Here is a 5,528-nt window from a genome sequence, read left to right on the forward strand (position 1 = left end):
AAATATCGGAATGCAAAACAACACACTATAATACAATATAATTACAATTTAAGCTGATAAATCCAGTACAGAGAGAGAGAATGTCCCAAAATCAAGGTAGGCCTTACTCTACTACTGATGATAAGATGGCTGGAGAGCAAGGTGCCGCCAAGACGAGAGACGGGCAGAAAAGGGACGAGGCCTCGTGATCTGCAAGCTTTTATACTGGGAGCTTTTATCTTTTCCCTCTGGCTGGAAAATGGTAACAGAGGAGCAAAGTGCCGTGGGGACTGTAGTAGTCCTTCTCTTCTGAGAACCAGGTACATTCACTACATGATGTTATGATGTGGAATACCAATAACCGAAAATCACAAAACCATGACATCATGATTTGCGCATTTTCAATGCAGTTGAGCTGACAGAGAATATTCTTTTTAAAGGTGAACATGTGGGTAAGTTTTGGCCTAATTTGTCTTGTTCCTGTGCTAAAATGTTGAAGTCTCTACAATTTCTTTCTTCACTCTCATTTCAACATGAGTATAATCCAAAACCTGTGACAGCCAAATACCCATGGTTTTAAGTAACAAAGTAGTTGGTGACAGAATTGCTGCAAGATGTCCTGTGACATTATTCTATAATGAATTATTGCTCTTCTGACTGTCAGATCTATGTGCTTTTAGTCGTAGTTACTACTGCCATATGAATGCTTTGGAAAAAAAATTGGATTCGAAATTATATCCTGATTGAGGAGTTAAGCTAGAAAGTGTGGATGCTCCTTCAAAAGATGGTGAACTCACACTGTTCATTTAAATTTATCTCAGTTTCTACCATGAAGGAATTGTTTATATTAATTGTTATTAATATATCTTATTTAGAACACTGATTCCAGGAAGTAAAGTTTGGAGAACAGGAATATTGTTAATGTCATTTTTAAAATCTTTTTTCTTTTTTTAAAATGTTTACTAGATATTACAGAAAGATTTTTTGTAACATTAAATATATGCTACAAACTCCACTGGCTGAAGAATTTACAACATCTTGCTATTGGAATTCTTTTAAGCTTGTTGGAGAGTTTATCCTGCTAAAGAATTTTTTTTTCCCCAGACTTTTTGTAGTTCAAATAGAATGCAGCTTCTAGATGACCTGGACAAAAGACACTATGTGCTATAACTTACTGCCATATCAGGGTTTACGGTCTGACAAGATGAATGCACCAATGTAAATAATTATTTTTCTTAATTTGCCTATAAGAGAAGTTTACCAGGAATTACTACTCACAATCATCATAATTATATGCAGCTCACATTTTCAGAGTTTTAAAGCTCTCAGAAAGAAAGGCTGATAAGATCTCATTTTATTGATCCATATCTGGTAAACACTGGAAAGAGCAAACAGTAGTTAAAAAAGACAAAGTAGGTTTCAGTAGCCTGCTAGAATTCTGATTAACCAACAGAAGCTTTAGCTGTGAGTGTAGTAAGAAATACCTCTGACTGTATTTCACAACACGGAACCATATCTGCCTGAAGATGAGTTTGTATGACTGTGGCTCTCTCTTATAATGCCACTATCATTACAAACCCTTTTCCTGTGAAAGGGTCATACAGCTTCTTCTCCAGGAAGTGACAGTGCCCTTGGGCTTCCCAATCCATAGCAGATTATTTTATCTTGATAGCTTTTCATATCTTATTATACCTGTTTTAGATCATGGCATACTACACAGCTGTCTTGCTAGCATTTACTATATTAGGCATAGACATCCCATGGAAATAGCAGGTTTTTTGCAGTTCAAACCACTATACACATTAGAACATCCTCAAGTGAATGTGAATAATGTTTAACACATAATTAGGATGTTTCTTCTCTCTGGATATTATTTGTAGAAAGCATAAACAAGTCTGCTGTTTGCAATGGTACCACTTCTTCCTGAGCCACCAACAGGAGCTGTCTCATTCATTCTTAATGCATGACAAACTAAGCTTCTGCAACATTGCCATTTAAGACCTCCAGAAAACACTTCTTGTCCCTCTCATGAATTCTTAATTCTTAGAAAAATCCTCACACCCATTTTTCTCAGGTTTTTTGTAGAGCATTCATGAGAACATTTAATAAAATTCCAGAAAGCACTAAATTCTTTCCGAAATCTGTTGCATTTTCCTTTGAACACTCTTGGGCCTAGAACACAATTTAAGTGGTAGCATGATGGAACATCATCTCCATAGAAAGGTGCCTAGGTGTACATAAATGTGCATTACACTTATTCCTTGCTATTAAGAGCATATTCTATAGTCTTGCTAATAAACTAAAATACTTAGTTATCAATCACTTCTGTTCACAGAAAGAGTTATTTATTCCTACAAAGATGAGTGATCTTACTCTTGTTTCCTCAGTATTTCAAGAATATTCTCCTATACAACAAGAACTTCCCAGGGGCATGAATTCAGGGTAGTTGAATCTTTTAAAGCACATATTTTAGTGGTTTAGAAGATGATGATGCAGGGAAGACTAGGTTTCTTCTTTCACACTGGATGTACTCTTGCAAGTACATGACTAACACAGATGGGAAGAGAGCAGTAATGGATAAGAAAGCAAGAAAGCTATCAATAAGAGCATGCTACTCTTTGAGAAATGGGTTTTTGAGTACTATACACCCATTTTGCAGTTAGAAAAGAAATCAGTCACAAGCAATCATAAGTAATTTCTTGCCTAATTTGTATAGTTACAAGATGTTTCCTTCTACACACACTGTTAGAAATTACACAGAAACTTCAGCTCAGGAGCTACAATTCTTCAAACAAGAAGCAAATGAGTTTATTTTTGTTCCTCTTTGACACTCTCTCTAATCTGCTCCAGACCCTAGTTTTTCAACCTGGCAAACACCCTGACCTCAAGCTCCCCACGGAAGTGGAGAAATAATTTTTAATGTCTTTTTTTGTTTAGTTTCTGTCACACGGAGTTATCACTAGTTTACTGGACAAAAGAAAAATCATATGTGTGGTTCTAAGTTATAAACGTTTATGTATTTATTAATGACTTCAAACAAGAATCACAGCAAAGAGTAATGTCTGTCTGTAACGTTTAAACATTAAAGAACAAGGATTATGTTACAAATACAGTTGACAAAAATCAGGAGACAAGTTCTTGAATATCTAACTGTTCATATATAATATACTGTTATCTGTAAATACGTAAACACTGAGTAATTTTTTCAGTGGTAAAAAGTTCTTGTGAGGAGAACACTCAAAGTCCTATCACAACAACAAAATAATGAAGTGCTAAGCTAACATTTCTCCCTCTGAAATCTGATCAGGAGGTGTTCATGTTTTAGCAACATTCTAGTCTGTAAGACAGTGTTCCAGAGATCCTAGATCAGGATTTCCCACAACCTGAAATTTAACTGGATAGCTGTAGCAAAAGCACTTCTCACTTCTTCAACAAACCTTCTCATTCTCTCTTCCGCAGAGGAGAGCAGCCAGGTATCACAGATAGAAAAAGAGTTCTGGTTTTGGTACTTGCCCTTCTCATAAGGATTCAAGGACTATGTTAATTCCAAGTCACTTCAACAGTTTTTAATTTTATTCCTGGAGTCTACATTGTAGTGTACTGTCCTTAGAAAAAAAATCTGTTTTAAGTTTCAGAAATCTTCCATGATTGAACCTTGTTAAACTGCACACCAAGGTATAAAAGAATCGGTTAAAATTTCAAAAACTTTCTACTAGATTACTTTCAATACTGATTATATGGCAGAACACTACATAGTATGCTGTACAGTACTGACAGTGAAGTTACAGCTTCACACCAAATACAATTAGCTTTGTCAACAAAGAACGAAGCTATAGAAATTGTCAACAGTGAGATATAAAGAAATTAATTAGAATAATCAGTTTGCACATGCCGCACAGCCTTCCACTGGAAAATTATTCAGAAGTTTTAAGGATCTGAGAGATGCTTAAGAAAAGTCTTCCTAACATACTGGAATTACACTGTATTAGAACTAAACATCATCTGTTTCCAGCATTTTTTTTTTAATCTCAAATGTTAAGACAACTACCGATAATTACATTTTTCAACTTTAAAGATGGAGAAATGGAGGCACAGATCAATTAAACCTTTTCCCCATGTTCACAAGAGCCAATGCTGAAGGTGGAAACACAGTGTTTCCCAGAGCCAAGCTCCTTCCCTGTTTTGTTAGTAAAGAATATACATTGATATGATCTGTCCAACATTTTCACGTTCAACATTTTCAGGAAGATAGACTAAACTGGGGGATAAAGCAAATATTGTAAAAATAGCTCTAAAGCAAAGGGGTAATACAGTACTTACACAATAGACGTATATATTTTGACCATCTTCAGGAAATGAAGAGCAGCCCTAACCAGAAATTTCCTGGTCAGATATTCGTGTTTGAATGCTGTAATGACAAAAACAGTAAACAGAGTAAAAATGTCAACAAGCTGCAGACAGAATCTTGAGGATAAAGAGGAAAAAAAACGAGTTGCTGCAAGATCAATGCTACAATGAGATATTAAAAAAGTAAACACTGAATTACTTTTAAGTTCTGTGAACTCTGAATCTACATCTCCCTTCAGACTCTTCTCATGCAGGATTGTGTAGGACATAAAGCCTTCTTAATAACTGTCACCACTCTAGCTGGCAAGAATGCTCATCTAAAACTGTAGCAAAATCCATGCTTTTTTTTATTGCAATAGTAGAGTAAGAAAAAAAAAGTAAGGCAGAGGAGCCAAGACTATGAGGAACGGAGCAAAGAAACAGCAGCTATGTAAATTTTAGGCAAGGGATAGCTACTAACATTACAAAACTATTGAATAAAAGAATCAGTAAGCTTTAATATAAGTTAACTACCCTCTTTTGTCTTGCATACATCTTGCAAAATCAAGTTATAAGTGGACAAGAACATTCTTTACACTTTGTTAACCTCACAAGGAAGTCAGTAGGACTATTTGTAGTTTTTATATGGGGAAATTCCTACATAGTGAGTTAGTTCATGAATTTACAACGCATGAGCCTCTTTGCATTAATTACTCAATTGAAGACACTTGTACATTCATTCATCTTAATTTCATTTATTAACAGGATTCTCACCTAACTTAACAAGGTTCTATTTATAGTTGTAACACGATAGGAAGTACAGCAAGGACAGCAGAGTAACAAGGTCCTAGGCTGCAGCAAGAGAGGACTTACTCAAATGCAACAGTCACAGAAACAAATAAAAGACTCAGCTCACCTTCAGAAGGCCTCAGGCAGGCAGAAATCTCCAGCAAGATAAACTTGCCTCCCCCTTCCAACCATTAAATAAGGTCTGGGAAGGATCCTGGCTCCACCCCTTCTGGTCACATAGGTGCATTGTATGCACCTGAGCTCCCATGGGTTGGCCCTGCCTTCCCACTAGGTGCTCAATCACTGGTTCTAGCCCTGACTTGGTATTTCCACTACAATAGTCATCTTTAGATTAGAGAGAAGTGTACTTTGGAAGACTTACTGTTTATGGCAGAAGCATTGCTTAGAGCAGGCAACTAATGTTTATAAAGTGA

General features: G+C 36.0%; 1 long non-coding RNA gene across 1 annotated transcript; it reads right to left on the bottom strand.

The window, feature by feature from the left end:
• LOC110396969 lies at window positions 3,001-5,250 on the bottom strand. Its single transcript, XR_002437420.1, has 3 exons — window positions 5,222-5,250; window positions 4,300-4,387; window positions 3,001-3,642 (listed from the first exon to the last, which is right to left on the bottom strand). It is a non-coding gene; the product is annotated as an uncharacterized LOC110396969 (long non-coding RNA).

Source organism: Numida meleagris, chromosome 3, assembly GCF_002078875.1.
Source record: "Numida meleagris isolate 19003 breed g44 Domestic line chromosome 3, NumMel1.0, whole genome shotgun sequence".
Taxonomy (NCBI): Eukaryota; Metazoa; Chordata; class Aves; order Galliformes; family Numididae; genus Numida; species Numida meleagris.